The sequence below is a fragment of the Diabrotica virgifera genome, chromosome 4 (genome assembly GCF_917563875.1).
Source record: "Diabrotica virgifera virgifera chromosome 4, PGI_DIABVI_V3a".
NCBI classification, from domain to species: Eukaryota; Metazoa; Arthropoda; class Insecta; order Coleoptera; family Chrysomelidae; genus Diabrotica; species Diabrotica virgifera.
In genome coordinates, this window is record NC_065446.1 from 184010287 (window position 1) to 184029605 (window position 19319).

Genomic DNA, 19319 nt, shown 5'->3' on the forward strand with positions numbered 1-19319 from the left:
AATCGATAGAGTGACCAATTCTGAGTAAATTTTGCTTTATACAATTTTTTTGCAAAATTGATAATTTCCAATTTATTTGTGATTGAAATTATCCACTTTTCATTGAAAAAAACTCACATTTTATAACCGTATTTCATGAATAACTTAAAAAAAAAATTAATTTTATAGAAAAAATCGTTAAGAAGAAAAGTATAGCTAAAAAAAAACAAAGAGACTCGCGTCCAAAAGACCTATATAAACTTAATAACGACTGAGTTACTGCTCATTAAAGGATGGTTATTTTCGAAGAACATCGAAATGGAGAACCTTTAATCTCAAATAACTCGAACGTGGTGCAATTTTTTGGGAAAACATAAGAGATATCTTTTAAAAAACATTAAAAAACCTTTCCAACAAGTTTTGAAAAAAGCATAAGAACTGACTGACTTATGATGAAAATAAAGGCGCTCTCTACTTTTTTCTTTTTGAAATGTAAAAATTAAGGCCTCGTCTTTACAATCGTAATAGAAATGAATAGCTTCCTACTTGAATTTAACTTTATTTGGTATAATGGATACGATCCATGTGATTTGATCGGTTTAGAATGCTTAGTTTAGAAAAAAATAGTTGATTAAATTGAAAATAACATTTTTAAATTTTTTAAAAAAGTGCATTTTTCTTAAATGGATCTAAAAGTATTCATAATATAAAAAAAAAGAATGTGTGTGTACTTTGTACGCACGTAAGGAGTTATACTTCTATTATATGATTATACGATTATAAACGAAATTAATATACTTTTTATTTATACTTTAGTTAAATATTAAACTAATTTATACTTACTACTTCTCAAACATTTTTATTAAAACAGTGCCAAAAATTAAAATAATAAAAGAATAAAACACACAAACACATTAAAAATGCCACAAATGATTTCTGAACATTAATTGCCGGAAATTTTTTTAACTAAATACGTATTTTCTGAAAATAAAATTATATAATAAATATACCAACATAAATAACCAACTTACCAGCGCGGCTGGTATTGGCGTTGTATTGGGGTTCACTCGCATTAAACGCTTCGCCACGGAGACAGTGTGACATTATGTGCGAAGATCGACTAACTAAACGGATTAAACTTTTGACATTTTTGAATTATGTAAATCAAATTATTTTGATTTTGAATTGAAATGATTTAGAATTGAAAAAATACAACAAAACATAGAGTAAGAAAACAATATATTAAGTGAATATTGATAGAAATTTTGATGGTAATCAAATTATGTAAATAAAAGTATTACATACTATGTATTTTGGTAGGTTCAAATAGGTAGGTACCTATGATACAATTACAATTATTACGTACCTGTTGCTTTAAAAACTATTTAAAAATCACTACAATTATAAACTTTTTTGTTTCTGTCGTCACAACAATAAAACTAATATATTATACATTTGTTTACCTTCATATTGAACAGTTATTTATTATTGACAGATCATTTCAACACCCAATCAGAGCCCGTATAACGACTAATAAATTTCCCAATCAATTGCATCGTGCAAAATCAAATATCATAACAAAATTTGATCAACTATTTTTAAAACACTTACCAGTGTAAGATTCTTTTGCTTTGAATAAGCGAGATCGTAGATCGTCCCGGTTGATTGTTGTTATCCACAGTTCTCTACGCCTTCGAGCTAATAGGTTTTTTATCAGTAATTTTGCGGCACTCATACTAGTCACAGTTTGATGGGCTTTCATATTAGCATGCAACATTCATCTCTTATATGTTAATAAGTCCAAGAATATAATATCAAAACTACTTAAAAAGGCAGTATAACCATTAACTAGCTTTTTGTTTGTTGTTTTTCTTCCTACAAATTTTAAAACGCAACAACCATACATAACCAAACCACAGTCCCACATTTGATCATCCAATCAGAACAAAGTTGTAATGCGACATATCGCGCGTTAAGAAGTATAACTTCAAAAATATTTTAAATAATAATTGTAGAATTTCCTTTACTGAAAATTTTGATTTTTTTTTGTTTTTGTATCATGAACATTTTAGGTTTATTTAAGAAAAATGCACTTTTTTTTAAATTATAATAATGTCATTTTCGATTGAATCAACTATTTTTTTCTAAACTAAGCATTCCAAACCGGTCGAATCATATGGATCGTATCAATTATACCTAAATAAAGTAAATTTCAAGTGGGAAGCTATTCATTTCTATTCGGATTGTAACGACCAGCGTTTAATTTTTACATTTCAAAAAGAAAAAAGCAGAGAGCGCCTTTATTTTCGTCATAAGTCAGCCAGTTCTTATGCAAATATTTTTTGTCAAAACTTATCTGAAAGATTTTTTAATGATCTTTAAAAGATGTCTCCTAAATTTTCCCAAAATATTGCATTAAATTCGAGTTATTTGAGATTGAATTTTCTCCATTTCGAGGTTCTTCGAAAAAAACTCAGTCGTTATTGGGTTTACCTAGGTCTTTCCAACGCGAGTCTCTTTGTTTTTATATTAGACACAATTTTGTTCTTAATGATTTTTCTTTAAACATTAATTTTTTTTCAGTTATTCATGAAAAATGGTTATAAAACGTGAGTCTTTTTAATAAAAAATGCATAGTTTCAATCGCAAATACTAACTAAGAAAGTGTCAATTTTGCAAAAAAAATTTATGGAACAAAAGTTTACTCAGAATTGGTCACTTTATCGATTTCTATAATTATTTTGATTAAATAAATTTCATCCCCTAGATGGGGTTGTCTTCACGCCCAGGGAAAAAGCGCAGTTCGGCATAGGGTAGATTTTGAAGAAGAGTGTCAACAGAGCTTAAACCCAAATTTTCATTAAATTCGGTGTTGATTCTCAAAATTCCACGGTTTTACAGTTTTTTACCGCTGACGAATGGTATATTGTGGTAAACGGAAACTTTTTTTAATTACAGTTCTATATTTTTATCTTTATATTAGAAGTAGTTCATATAATATTCAAGCTGTTTAATGTTGAGTCCATCAATCTCCTCAATAGTGAAAAAAGATGAAACACTTCAATAAAATAACTTTATAAAATACTTCTACAAACATTCTTTTGTAATGCGTTTTTGTTGTATTCAGTTTATCCATTATAATAGTTATTATTTTAATATTTTACTGTGGATTAAATAGAAAAGTCACTCTATTCTATTATACTCGCCAATTTTATTATATTCGTGTCTGTTTTATTTTGTTTACCTAAAATAAATATATGTTCAAAACGTAGACAATATTTTTTCTGCTCTAATAATTTGTTTGTTTGGGATTTATTTTTCACGATAAAGTAAATATTGTTTTTCATTAGGGCTTTATAAAAATTATACCATTAATTCTCGATAGATGCTTTCTCTCCAAATTGTTTGGTCGATACTTCAATGTAGACGAGAAATGTATGTCAGTCTTTAAGAATCCTTTTAAGCTTTCTCTAAAATTGATCTTGATAGATCCAACAACCTTCTCACGAGTTTATTGATCGAATATAATTAAAGATACAGTTATTTATTTATTTATACATTTGTTTCGTGATTTGCGTATGAATTAAAAATTTTCGATTTTTTTTATTTTAAATGAAAGTAGATAACCTCTAGAACAGCTGTTCTCAACCTGTGGTACATGTATCACTGGTGGTACATATTATTATTTGCGATCGTCCGCAAAACGCAAAAACACAGCCAAAATCAGCACCACTATAATAGTTAATTAGATTATCTAGCTAGATATCTTCACTTACTACCTAAAGAAAATAAACAGTATTTGTAGTACATGAATCAAAAAGGTTAAGAACCAAAGCTCTCGAATACTCTATGAAAATTACAGATTTTTCAGAGCAAAAGTACCGGAAATATAGCATGTTGAATTTACTTTCGACTAACTATACAGCATCATCGCGACAGCGCGCTTGAGTATAGCGAGAAACTTTTAACAGCTATTCCCCTTTTCTTTTGTAAATTACACCGCGATTCAAGAGCGTATTCCGGTATGCATTACTTTACGATTTGAAAGACAAAAAGCAATTGAAAATAAACTTGTCAATGTTGTTCTGAACATGACGTGACATTTTTGTAATCAACTATTCTAAATGGAAAATAATCCACAATTTAATTAAAAAAAATATTTTATTTACGTTTTCACGTCCACATCGGATGTTGTTGTCAAAATTAAAAATATTAATAAATTCAACAAAAATTTTGTTGCTTAGTAAAACTTGTCAAAACTTTAAACGCGTTTTTCTCAAAACTGCTTTTTTTAAAGGCGGTGGACATTGTAATTCAAAACTGCTTGACCGTTCGAGCTGAAATTTTGCAAAGATTTTCTTTAGATATTTCGTGAAGTAGCGCTATGCAGGTATTTTTTGTTTTATGTTCATTTTTTGCTTGACAATAATAACCCTTAAGTACTAACATCTTAAATCAATGGCGCAAACACTAACTAACCGCCTGACAGACGGGTTTCACAATTTACTGGTTATTTTTCTTTTGTTAAATATTATAATGCAAAAAAATATTTCGATGACTTACTGAAAGTATTACTTATATAAAAAACACAGTAATTGATCTAGTTTTTCTGTATTTATTAAAATACAAAACATTATAACAAGAATGGAAGGATTGTTTGTGTGACTTTTTATTCCTGAAAAAAAGTGTGATAAAAATGAAACCAATTAAAGAATCTTGATAAAAATTTACAATCGAGTTAAACAAAGAGTAATAAATATGAAAATAGAAAAAAAATTAAAAAATATTAAACCAAAAAAAAACTGACAGGCACTAAAATTTGTACAGTGTAGCAATGGTAGTCAGTGGCAACATTTTCAGCACAAATTGATCCCACTTCGCTTACGTCGTCTTCTACCTCATCAAGTCATTTCAAAAGAATTTCCTCATAGTCTTTATCCCCTTATTTGAACTTTCTGACGAACTGGGGCACATTATGTTTAATGAAGAACTGGGCACAAACACTAACACCCCGTCTATTAGACGGAAATCAAACTTTGTGTCTAAATATCTGTCGAATAACAACTTGCAGCAAATTGCCGAATTCAATACTAGTAAATAACAACCCAACTTGAAAAGTCATAAACGGATGACCTTCAAATTTTTCTAGGAAGGGAAATATCCCACTTTTAAGAAACGATGTCGTCTGAGAGACGGTGTGTTAGTACTTAAGGGTTAAATATGTTTATGATTTATGTATATGGTTTTCACCATTTTTTTAACAAAAATTTCGTTATTTTGATTTCTAAGTGATATAGTACTGTCAGATTGGGTACAATGGCGTCCTTTATTTAGATGTACTTTTTTTTGTATTTTGACCCGTAGAATACGAATTTAGGTAACAGTTGATCCGGATGTCGATAAGATTGTTATAAACAAAAAACTGAAATTACAAAAAAGCGATTTTGCGCCAAACACATTTTTTTGTATCTTCTGGGTCATTCTAAGCAAAAAATGTTCTTACATGTTTTTTCGTAGGATGCATAGTTTTCGAGATAAACGCGGTTGAACTATTTCAAACTCGAAAAATTGCAATTTTTGATGATTAAAAAAGAATGTGTGTGTACTTTGTACGCGCGTAAGAAGTTATACTTCTATTATATGATTTCAACGGAATTAATATACTTTAAACAGTTTATTGAAATATTAAACTAATACTTACTATTTCTCAAACAATTTTATTAAAACAGTGCCAAAAATTAAAATAATAAAAGAAATAAAACACACAAAAACACATTGAAAAATGCCACAAATGATTTCTGAACAATACTTGTCGGAAAAATTTTTAACTAAATACGTATTTTCTGAAAAAAAAATTATATATTAAATATACTTACAATCATAAAATATATAAAAAAATAAAAAAGTAAAAGTTTCTATTGGGATTCGAACCCGCTTATTAGCGCAGTTAGTATTGAAATTCATTCACCTTAAACTTTTATCCACGGAGACCATGCGTCATCATGTGCGAAGATCAACTAACTAAACGGATTAAACTTTTGATATTTCTGAATCAAATCAAATTATTTTGATTTTGAATTGAAAAACATAGAATAAAAAAACAATATATTAGGTGAATATTGATAGAAATTATGATCGTAATCAAATTTAATTATGTAAATCAAAGCATTACATACTATTTTGTTAGGTTCTACCTATGAAATTTTTTATTAGGATACTGAAACATTTACAATTGAAGGGTGAAGGAAAAAACAGGGAATGTCACATTTTATGAGAAATTGAGATATTGACAATTTCTAACAGATATTTTATGTATTTACTATGTACAGTAGACTGGTAGATAATAACTTGGACCGTCCGATAAATATGCCTATTTAAAATAGTACTGCGAAGGAAAAAAACTGGAAATGTCCACGCTTGAAAGATAAAAACAAGGAGAGTCCACTTGAAAAAAACAAAAATTAACTACGTTTTATTGCGAGTTTAATCGTTTAGTTTCCTTTGTTTATGTTTTTTAGAAAGTTCTTCTTCTTCTTAGGGTGCCAGTGCATCCGAACGTTGGTGATAATTCTGGCTATGATGACTTTGTTGGTTGCTATATGGAATAGTTGTGTTGAGATCTTTCTATACCATACCCTCATGTTAGAAAAGCAGACTATTCTTCTTCGTTCTGGGCCCTTTTTCCTTCAATTTTACCTTGTATACTGCATTGGAGTAGCTCGTATCTGCCTTGATTTCCCAAGTCCTAAATACGGCCCTTCACGATGTTGAATAAATGTGCGGTTGTGTTCATCCTCCGTAGCTGTAGTACTTCTTCATTGGTAACTTTGTCTGTGCATGGTATCTTCAGGATCCTTCTGTACAGCCATAGCTCAAAAGCCTGAAGTGTTAGAAACGGCACGGCCTATAAAGGTAGAATTCAGCGTAATGGAGTTTCTCAAGAAATTAATGTGTGTTTTAAAGCATTCATGTCAATACATGGTGTAGCTAAGGGCAAAAATGAACACTTACTAAAAAAAAAGACAAACATGGTAAGCATGGTTCCCAGCATAGAAAGTTGCATCCAGAATGCGTGAAGCAGTATAATATAACCACATAAAGTCTTTTAAAACTAGAATATTCTATTACAGTTTACACGAATCTAAGAAAAAGTATTTACCAGAGAGTTTGAACATTACAAAAATGTTCAACTTGTTCAAAGAAAAACATCCGACCATTTTACGTTACATATTATCAGCAAATTTCGTTTGTCCTTTGGTTACCCAAGATCAGACACATGTTCAGCATGTGATGAATTCCAGGCGAAATTAAAACCATTAAATTTGGACAAGGTTGCTGCAGAAATTCGCAAATTAATAACTCAAAATGAGTTACACAAACGTAAGAAACAGACATTCTATAATTTTAAAAAGGCTGCTCTCAAAAAGTCAAAAAAATCAGGCGACCATTGCATTAAACTATCAAAAAAAAAATAATGTATTTCCTTTTGTTATATTTATTGCTGTTATTATTGTCATAATTTTGTTTTCAGCCTTTCTATCAGCTGGTGCAACTAATGTTTGTAACGTAAAATATAACGTGATGTTTGGACAGTCCTAGTTTTTTTCAGTTTTTATTTGTAGTTAGCTACTTTTTTATTTTTTTATCTCTGTTCTTTAAAAATTTGGTTGAAATGTGTTTGTGTATTAAATACAATGTACTTTAGGTTTACTAAATAAACATGGATACTATTTCTTCAGTGCAATGGTTTAAAGATATGTAGTCACAAACATTAAATTCCCTATTTTCTCAAAACAAAGATAACGTGACATTCCTTGTTTTTTCCCATAACCCTTCAATTATTACGTACTTGTCGCTTTTAAAAACTATTTAAAAAGTCACCACAATTACAAACTTTTTTTTCTGCCATCACAACAATAAAAACTAATATGAATATATACACCACATTGATTTGTTTATCCAAAATCTCCACATTGAACAATTATTGACAGATGATTTTAACACCCAACCAGATTTCGTATAACGTTTATACCATAATGTCGGTGTGCGCATGCACCCACTAAAATCAAAATTTTCACCCTCGTGCCTAAAGAAGTATAACTTCAAAAAGAGAATAGCAATTCTGGTTACAGCATTTGAAAGTTCAATTCAAGTTATACCGGCTCTGATAATTTGCCTTACTAAAAATTATTTTTTTTTATTGTTAAACGAAGCTATAAACAAATAGTGTTTGAGCGTTTTGACGCATGCCCAATGCATGCGTTTTATTGCATGCTACGTACGTAGAAGTGGCCTTTTTGCAGGTGCTTGTATTTGTACCTACTCGTTAGATTTTAAATGAGAGATGCATTGAAAACATCACTTAAGCACTATGTGTTTATAGCTTGGTTTAACAATAAAAAAATTAATTTTTATGTGTCTAGTCAGATAAACTTTGATGTATGGGAACACTGGCACAGGGAAACTTTTAATTGTGAAACAGGTTAAAAATTTGGAACGTCGGACTAACGAAAACGTCCCATGTATTTTGTCGGACAGAACTTCCAAATGATTTGTTATAGACTACAGGCCCATGTCCAAAATGGATGGGTCATATGAACCACCAGGTGACGTATATAGGACGATATAAGAGCATAAAATAATAAGATTCAGCACTATGCCGTCACTTGTAAGCAGTCCAACTGAGTGCTGGTGAGAATTCAAAAGTGCAGGTAGAGTGGGTACATTTTGATCATATATTTTTGTACGGCATTTTTACCATAGATAGATCCATGAAAAATAATAAGAAAGCGCGCAGTGCCGTACAAAAATGGCGAGCCACAAAGTTGGTAAATTTTTTTGATTTTCTGACCATTTCCAGGATAAATTTGGTCATTTGATTCTGTACGGCATCAGTTTTATACTGTTTTAAGACAACTTCTAATCCATTATTCCGCAACGCCGTACAAAAATCATGCGACAAGGGGAAAAATCGAGGGTTGCAATCCCCTCTCTTTCCGTGGTCTGGGGGTTGATTTGAAACAACATAAAATTAATTTATTTTGAAAGTATTTTATGCATAGATAACATTATTTTACATGCCGCACATTTTCGTTGGTCCAAAGGTTTGTAGGAAAAAAAGCTCAAGGAAAAATCCACAGAATGAAATGTACGAAAAATCCATATAACGAAATGTAAGGCGAAATTTATGACGATATTTTTTTATGCTGCATTTAGATAGTTCATTTTACTTAATGCAATAATTTATAAAAAGTTAACGGCGTACAAATCTGAAAGTTCATATTGATAAAAAAGTAATAAAAATATTAAATATGTAAATATAATTTACATATATTTATATCGCTTAAGGAGCAACGTTATGTTACGACGTTTAGCATTTGTAGGCGTATTATCTACACCTGCCTATTATACTGTACTGTGTGCTAAGTAGTCGTTTTCTAGAAGTAATTGTTCGAAAAAATAGTAGTTGTTTTATTTATTCACATCATTACAATGAAACAAATCAATTATATACATGTAACAATAATGCTTGAAGTATATATTAAACCGAAAAGTATACAAAACTGTTGATACTGGGATTTACAGTTTCAATTTTTGGATATTACCACTAGATACAATCCACAATGCCGCACTTCGGATCGTTCTCGGAGCTTTTCAAACTTCACCAATAGCAAGCATATATTCCGAAACTGGAGAACCATCATTGCAGTATAGGCGGACAATTTTAACACTTTCACATGCTTCTTCCGTAGCTGCCAATAAGGATCATCCACTATTTGAAAATACCTTTTCCAAAAATAATCACGACTTTTTCTCCAATAGACCTCGTACCGGAAAACCTTATTACATGCGAATAAGATCAATTTTAAATGAACTCGATGCAACAATTCCAGACGTGTTTCACTGTAACATCCAATATCCAACTCCATGGTTAATAGACATCCCAAATTGCAACACCTCTTTACTAGAGTTCTCCAAAAAATACACTAACACCTTACTTATAAAAAACAAACCGAACGAGATTCTTGAACGAGACTACCTAAACTGCACAAACATCTTCACCGATGGCTCTAAATCCAATGAAGGCATTGGCTGCGTATTTGTAACTCCAACGTCTACTTTTGAATTTAAACTACCGCCTAGTTCAAGCGTTTTTACCGCTGAACTATTTGCTTTGTATCGCGCTCTAAAACATGCAAACCTTTCAAATATTTCAAAGCCTCTGTTTCTCACCGACTCGCTCAGCTCTCTTCTCGCAATCCAGCATCTGTATCCTGAAAGTCCTTTAGAGAAACTAATAAAAATTGAGCTACAAATTGCCCAAGAGAACAACACAACTCCGAAATTTATATGGATCCCATCACATGTAGGGATTATCGGCAATGAAGAGGCAGACAGAAGTTCTTGTAATGCAGCAACAAGTGCGATGTCCGAATTAGTGCGCGAGTGTGTATCTAAAGACCTCAAAACGTTTTTTAAAAAAAAGTGATCGGTGAGTGGCAACGCGAATGGTTTCTATCACAATCTAAACTAAAATCGGTAAAACCAGATACACGACAGTGGAAAACAAGTATTAGTTCGAGGTTTATTCAAACGGTTCTAACGCGTCTACGTATAGGGCACACCAAGGTTACACACTCATATTTACTCTCGGCCAGTGAACGTCCCATGTGTGACCTATGTGCTACGCCTCTTACCGTCACCCATCTGTTAATCGAGTTTCCAAAATATCAACGTGAACGTTCAATGAACAATCTACCAAACACTCTACTAGCTTTATTAGGAGAAAACTGTCCAGTAAAAGACTTACTCAACTATTTAATTTCTATCAATATTGTGTATCAAATCTAGTTATTTTTTTTACTTGTTAAAAATAATTGTTAACCTTTGTTTATCAAGTAATGCCGCTAATAACCTGTTAGTGGATGCGGTAATTTTCTTTAATAAAAAAAAAATTCTTGGATATTATATACCTACACACCCTTTCACTTCAATTAGACGTCATAATGATTGTATCATATATATTATCAATAATAATTTTTCTCTTCAAAAATATGTTAGTACCGTACAGTATCAAATGACCATAAAATACTATGTACCTTTAAAATGGTAGCGTCATTATCATCAACCTAAAAGATATGGTATGCATTAAAATGTACGGCATAATTTTTTCCTAATTTATTTATCTTAATACTATTTAAAACAAAGGATAAATGTATAAAATTGCTATATTTTATTAATCTATGAATATTTAAACTGTGATAATATTTTAAAAAATTTCTGTTTTTGTATTTCTCTATAATTTTTATTAGAACAGTTTCTTTTGAACGGCAATACTATATAACAATTATATTTTAAAATATAATGTTATAGAAAAAGTTGCCGTAGAGAGTCAAATGATTTTTTTAGCTTTATAAATCAAGTATACCATGAAATTAACATAAGTATTAATATACATTCAAATGAACAATAATTTTTTGAAGGCATTATTTTTAATAGTACTTTTGAGTGCTAAATAATGTTTTGGAACCGAAGTCGTATTTTTCAAATCACCCCCCGGACCACGGAAAGAGAGCGGATTGCAACCCTCGATTTTTTCCCATTGTCGCATGATTTTTGTACGGCGTTGCGGAATAATGGATTAGAAGTTGTATTAAAACAGTATGAAACTGATGCCGTACAGAATCAAATGACCAAATTTACCCTGGAAATTGTCAGAAAATCAAAAAAAATTACCAACTTTGTGGCTCGCCATTTTTGTACGGCACTGCGCGCTTTCTTATTATTTTTCATGGATCTATCTATGGTAAATTTCCGTACAAAAATATATGACCAAAATGTACCCACTCTACCTGCACTTTTGAATTCTCAACAGCACTCAGTTGGACTGCTTACAAGTGACGGCAACGTGCTGAATCTTATTATTTTATGCTCTTATATCGTCCTATCTACGTCACCTGGTGGTTCATATGACCCATCCATTTTGGACATGGGCCTGTAGTCTATTACCCTTTCTATTGCTATTTATCGAGATATCAATAAAATATTTGATAAAATCATACCAATTTACTTTCAGCTCTTAAAAGTTACCGATTTGTTTTGCCCTCCTGACACATTGACATAATTTGCAAAACTGTCAAAGTTTCACTTGGGATACAAATCGATAATTTTAGAGCTCTCGTGTAATTACTACTAATAACTTTTAAAGAAAAGTACTTTTAAAAATAACTTTTATAATAGGAGCGGCGTGATATATTTTCTAATAAAAGCTCTACGAGGAAGGCAAATCCAAGTACAAAAGGAAATGAAGTTGTAGTAACTCTGAGAAAACGTTTTAACTGCGAAAGTGTGCTCTTGTGGCCTATCTAAGTTAAATATTATGTTTACATGGGAATAAGTCACAATAATGATTTTGATGAAAATTGTCTACACTTTTAACTGCTGTTCGACGTTTTAATTTTATAGTCCGTTCTTTAACGGTAAAATATTGCAAAACCTCTAAATTTAAAACAACCGCTTGGATTGACATGAAATTTGGCATACACATAGCTAACATGTCAAAGAAAAAGGTGATATTGTGCTGATGTGTGCTTTTTCACCGGGGGTAGTTTTCATCCCCTGTTGGAGGTGAAAAAATATTCGTCCAAAGTAAGTCCGGAAATGGATAAACTGACTAATTCAAAGAAACTTTTGTTCTATAGAGTTTTTTCACTAAGTCAATATTTTTCAAGTTATTTGCCAGTAATATGTTCAATTTTTCATCAAAATAACCACGCTTTTAGACGGTTTTTTGCAAATAACTCAAATAGTAAGTATTTTGTCGAAAAAAGATTCGTAGCAAAAATATAGTCTGTAAAATATTAAAAAAAATGGTGTATATATCACGTCTATATACCTAGTAGAAACAAAGTTATAGCTAATTAAAAATAGGTTCATATTCGTAAAATTTAAAATGGAATAATTTAACGTGAAATAACCAAAAATGAAGCATATTTCGGAGAATCCTTATTACAACTTATTTAAAGTGTTTAAAAAAAGCTTCATTTTTGTTATATAAAAAAAAATTTCTAGCATCAAAATTAAACAAGTTACGCTCAAAATAAAGTTAGTCCCTTTTTTTGGTAAAAAGACCGGAAAAACAACCCCCTAATTAGTATCTCAAATGAACTTAATCGTTACGACTTCACGAGTTTCTTGACTTGTGTATGTATTGTTTATATGATCTGTAAGTTTCATCGGTTCGAAGTCCTTATTTTTGAAAGGGCTGTAGTTAAAAGGGGTTGAATGAGTCACTGATTACGAATGTATGCAAATTTAGAAACACCAAATCTTAATCAATTTTTGTTTAACAGAAAAACAAAAAATACATGATATTCAGAAAAGCAATGCTGACTTATTTTGTTTTTCGAGATTTTTTGGATCTCTAACAATTTTTAAGTTATTTTGAAAAAAATCGTATTTTTCAAAATTAAAATTTTTAAAAATTTCATTTTAAAACCAAATTTTTTCAAAAATAAGTACTTTGAATCGATGAAACTTACAGATCATATAAACACAACATAAGTAAAATAATTTATGGAGCGGTAACAATTTATTTCATTTAAGTTGCTAATTAGGGGGTGGTCTTCCCGATTTTTTTTGCCAAAACAAAAGTGACCAACATTTTTTTGAGCGTAACTTGCTTAAATTTATTGATAAAAACTTTTAATAAAAACAGAAATAAAGCTCTTTTTAAACACTTTAAAAAAGTTATAATGGATTTTCCCCAGAAAGTGCTTAATTTTTTGGATATTTCACTTCAAATTATTCTATTTGAAATTTGCTGAATATGAATATATTTTTCATTGGCTATAACTCTGGTTTACAAGGTCCAAACACCTAACGCTTACACCATTTTTTTACTTTTTTACAGGCCATATTTTTGCGAAGAACGTTTTTTTCGACAAAATACTTACTTTTTGAGTTATTTGCGAAAAACCGTCTAAAAATGTAGTTATTTTGTTGAAAATTTAACTTATTCACTCGCAAATAACTCGAAAACTATTGACTTGGCGAAAAAGTTCTATAGAACAAAAGTTACTTAAAATTAGTCAGTTTATCAATTTCCGGACTTATTATGGACTTATATGTTTTCACCCCCAAGAGGGAGTGAAAGTCACCGCCAGGGCAAAAGCACACATCGGCACAATATCACTTTTTTTCTTTGACATGTAAGCTATGCTTATGCCAAATTTCATGTCAATCCAAGCGGTTCTTTAAAATTTAGAGCAAAAACCGTGAAAGAATGTACTAGTATTTCAGGTTTGAGAAACAAATTGGTGCATTATTTTATTTATCCATTTTTAAGAATATCGCTGCAATAACGCTATTGCCAGACAAATAAATGTAATTGTATATACCGGGTGTAAAAATCATACCTTTTTTTGTTTTCTAGAAGTTCGGAAAACGCTGTGGAATATTCTAGCATTTATAGAATATTGAAATTTAAACTCAATTGTAGCCTTAGGCTTTCTTAAAATTCTGCTTTTTGATTTAGTCGCTTATGATAGATATTAAAAGAAATATGTAGTTTTTTACAAATTTAATGAGGTGTGCTATTTGGTCTTAATCAATATTTTTCAAAATCTCGAGAGCTACTATTTCTACCTATTGTAAGGCTCTAGTAGGTGGTAAACGTTGTCGTAGTCTTCTGAAAATTATGTCCCACGAATGTTCGATTGGGTTAAAATCTGGACTATGCAGTGGCCAATTGAAAGTCCGAAGATTTACCTGTTGTAAATATTCGGTTACAGTGCGTGTAACATGAGGTGTTGGGTTAAAATTTTACCAATATAAGGAACCGATACCATGTTAGTTGTCCTTCGCTATGTATGGTCACCGCTTGAACACACTCATCGCTGGTCAAATTCCTTGTAGTTGTATGTTCCATGTCAACCTAAAAAAAAATACGAACTTAACTGAAACTTTAAATAATAAATCTACTAATTTTTACAACAAACCAGACACTTTTTGATTGTTAAAAATTTGACATTTACCAAACTGTTAAGTTCTGATAACCTACTTCAAGCTACGAGAGTTTATTAAACTAAGCCGAAAATGAGGGTATATTGATGAAAAACATGGTTAGTTGTTAAGGTACCTAACTTTTAATTATTCAACATAAGCGGATGAATAAAAAACAAACTGATAAGAAAATCTGAGGCTATAGTTAAATTTTATTTTCAGTATTTTATAAATGCTAGAATAGTCCACAGGGTCACGCGAACTTTAAGAAAAATCCCAGTTTGATTGGTACACCCGGTATACAGTTTACCTGTGTAGCAACAATATTGTTACAGCGATATCGCGATATTGTTAAAGAACAAGGCTATAAGATATTAAAAAATATACTTAAATCGGACAGCAGGTTTAGGAAACTAGAGACATCAAATGTGACCCATTTTTAAGGTGGTGCGTTAATTTCTTGAAGAAGTTTAGGTAAAATATGTAAACTGCAAAAATCGGCTAATTTGAAATACTTACTATAATATCCAACGCTTTAGTATATATAATAATATTATATTATGGTACATAAAATATTATTTATGTACCAACGATTTGCTATGAATGTGTTTTAATGCTTGAGAAATGTCATAATAATATTATCATCAATCCCACAAGGTGTATTCTTCAAACCTTTATCTAAAGACAAAATCTGCTAAGCCTCTAAGCTGATTTGCGATATTTCTTTCTAGGTTTTCATATATTGTTCAGGTATACAAATTTGATAATTCAGGAATTTTTGAAACCTATCAGGTGTGGTAAAGGACGTGCCAGGAATAACTTCTACTAAAATGTGACCAAAAATATTGTGAGCTTTTTTTCTTATTGCGATTTTCGTTTGTTAAATTTGCAATTTTTAAAGATTTTTAATTTTGCAGCTTAGGATATTGATTCTAGGGAAACACTTTTTAATAGAAAGTTGTAGTAAATTAAAAAACCTACAATTTGAGCTATGGTAAGTTTAATTTCGTTTATTGGTTATTGCAACACAGCCTGCGAAAAGTCCAAAATGGCCGTTTTTTACAATTGCGTTATTTATTGTACAAATAATTTTTTTTTATTTTTTAAAGTTTAAAATGAAGGTCTTTCAATTCCAAACATAAAAAAAATTGTAAGGCCGGATTAACGAATTTGTTGCTTAGATATTATAAATTGTTTATTAGGGTGGAGTGAAAACTGGCTCGAAAAAAAAATATCCTTAAATCAATTGACCTATATGTGGAAAAGTTGCCTAATATAATGGTCTATTCTAGAAAAAAAAAAAGTTGCTTAAAATATTGCCATCTTCTACTGCCTATTTGACCGTGAAATGTAAAAAATTAAAGATAACTATTTTTTAAAGCCGTGATGCAGCTCTTCGCTTATTTCCATAAAAAATTCGTAATTTTTGATGAAAATAACCAAGAACTCACTGCGTGGAGGTAGCTGCATATCGAGTTCCACCGCCCTCCCGACCCTTTTTTGTACTTTTGTGATTAATGTTCATTAAAAACTTGAAGATATTGACTTTTTGTCTCGAATACTGGCAAACTAGCTCTAGAAGCAATTCGTGCCCTTAAAATCCATCCCTTGCTGTATTTCCAAATACAGCAACTGACGCTTATGTTACTAATTTGATGCACCTTTCCACTGCTTGCGTGTGGCATGGATATTTTAGAATTTCAATTTCAGCTGGAACATCTAAAATCATTTCTTCTAGTTCTTCATTGGAAATACATTTTGTCAGGGGAGGTTCTGTTATTGTTGTCGACTGCCAGTAAATCATATCGATGTAGTCTTCAGCATAAAAATTTAAAGATGGCAATTTGAATTCCCGTATTTCTTGTTGGTTTGCTGTTTTCCTACACTTCAATAATCTTCTAAGGCCTAATTCTCTCACTGTTTTCGGCTGAACAGCGAACGGCTGTTCACCGTTCAGCGAAAGCTCAAGCTGTCTAATAATTTCATTCTTATTACCAGTATTTACTTCTGTACCATCAGAACCTATAGCCTGCAAATTTGAAACGTCAAAATTATGCTCCAAAAATTCTAGAATGCTCTTCTTTATACTTTGCGAATTGCCAGATGCAGGAGTCAAATGACCAATATATTTGGATCCTGGTTCTGAAGCTAGGACTATATGCTCCTCAATCTTCGTTTTCTTGGACAAACTTCCTTCTTCACTAGTTTGAACTAACGTTTGGTCTTTTCTTCCATCAAAATATATTCCATATACCAATTCAGAACCGTCTTCTTTATCTTTTCTCTTGAGTTCAAATCGAGCTTTTGCCCTTTCTCTACGAATTTTGCTGCGGTCGACAGTTTTTGATGAATCTTCTGTAGTAATTATTCCTATATCTTTTAACGCTGCACTAATAAGAATAATTGCTGTCGTCCTATCAGAAACACCCGTTCTGTCACATGCCTGTGCTACACTTGGTAGTTTTATTCTCATCTGAGAAGTTGAAGGAGTATCGACCCTGTCTTCTAATTTAATGACATTTTTTTCTGATGAACTGTTGTTTGAAGTCTCTTCTTCTAGATTAGATGACACTGACTGGTATGCTCTGCCAATTAAAGATTCTTTGTATTGATCATCATATTCATCATGCCTGATTCTCCTTTCCTCGGTTTTACTTTTACGCTTCCATCTCTTTTCGAGTACTTTTGTAGTTTTTTGATCAACTCTACCGATTACCATTTTACACTAAGTTCTTTGGTCGGTTAGAAATTCACGTTCTTAAAAAGTCTTTACATTTGCATAAAGATATATCAAAGAGTTTCTTTTCGGCCAATTCTCTAAATAAAACAACCTGTTTTGAATTATTAAGTTTACCGTCCTTTTTTAGCCGTTTCATTATGTTACGATATTTACCGTGGTATTCTCGAATTTTATGTAATATTTGTTGGTCTGATACAACACAAATGGAACTTTTCTGCCACAAGTTTTTCAAGTCTTTTATTAAACGGGAACAGACATCATCAGCGAAACTAGGCCTTTGTTTACTTTGTTGTACAACAATTTCTTATCGACGATATAAGTAACATTTAATAATATCCGCGTAGGTCGGCAACACATTGTTCTTAAATGGTTTTGGTACACCATACACAGGGCACAATGAATCACGTCGCGTAAAAGACATTTTTTACATACGTTAACTGCTCTAATGCTGCCAAACAACTAAAATATTTTAACAACATAAATCAGCGGGGGCAGATGATACGTAGGTCTACGACCACAACCGATTTATTGCGACGGAGTTCGTGGAATCCTGTTAGCCTCGTTGGCGCTAAACCGGCGCAATGCGGTGTCAAAGAGCATGCAGTATTGTTTCAAGGTCATTATATTGAGTTGCTATTTGGTTCTAGGAATGTTTTGTAATACCTTCTTGACGTAATTATCCAGTAATAATTATTCATAAGATATTTGTGACAATAATAAGATATTCTATATATATTTTTAAATATAGGGAAAATTCCAATTTTCAAAGCGGTTTGGGCAGTAGAAGTTTTAAGTTGATTGACCTGAGATTTTTTTTGGTGAATACTGGTAGTAAATGGCAACTTTTCCAAACATAGGCTTTAGGGAATTACGAAAAAAAAAATTTCGCTCCACCCTATTGTTTATCCCAAGAGGTCAAATGTCGAAGGCTATAACTTTTTGAAAAAAAATCGTAGAGAGTTGGTGAAACATCCCATCTCCTTCTAAAGAGTTATGTTTTCATATTTTGATGTACATAAATGCGTAAAATATTTTAAAACTTCTAATTTTTGGGTTTGAAAATAAGGGTGCAAATTTCGCTATAAACATTTAGAGCTGAAGCGGCCCTGTACATCCTATGAGTGTTTAACTTACAGATTATTGTTGCTGAAGACGAAACGAAGATTCATAAAAGAAATAAAAATTTTCTACAACCAACTGAAGCCGAGATAATTGTTTCTTTTTTCTTAAATCGTAGTGCCTTTATTTACAACAATTAAGAAATTATTTTACAGTCATTGACTAAAGAAAGACTTATATTATCTTAAATTAAAAATAATTATAAAATATAGTTACATTCAATTATTCAAAATTATTTTTAAAATCGGTGATTTTGCGAGCGTCCGAATTTTGCAAATTGCCCGGCTCGCTTCAAATCCGCGCGCTCGAAAAATTTTTAGGTAACTTGTATTAAATTATGACCGAAAACAATTTAATAATATCTATTACCATTATAATATACAGTCTATTTACCACTGTATTTCTTTTTCTTGATAAACATTTATATGTGAAATCTCATTTCTGAAGAAATAATATTACAAAAATATTTTTAATTTTT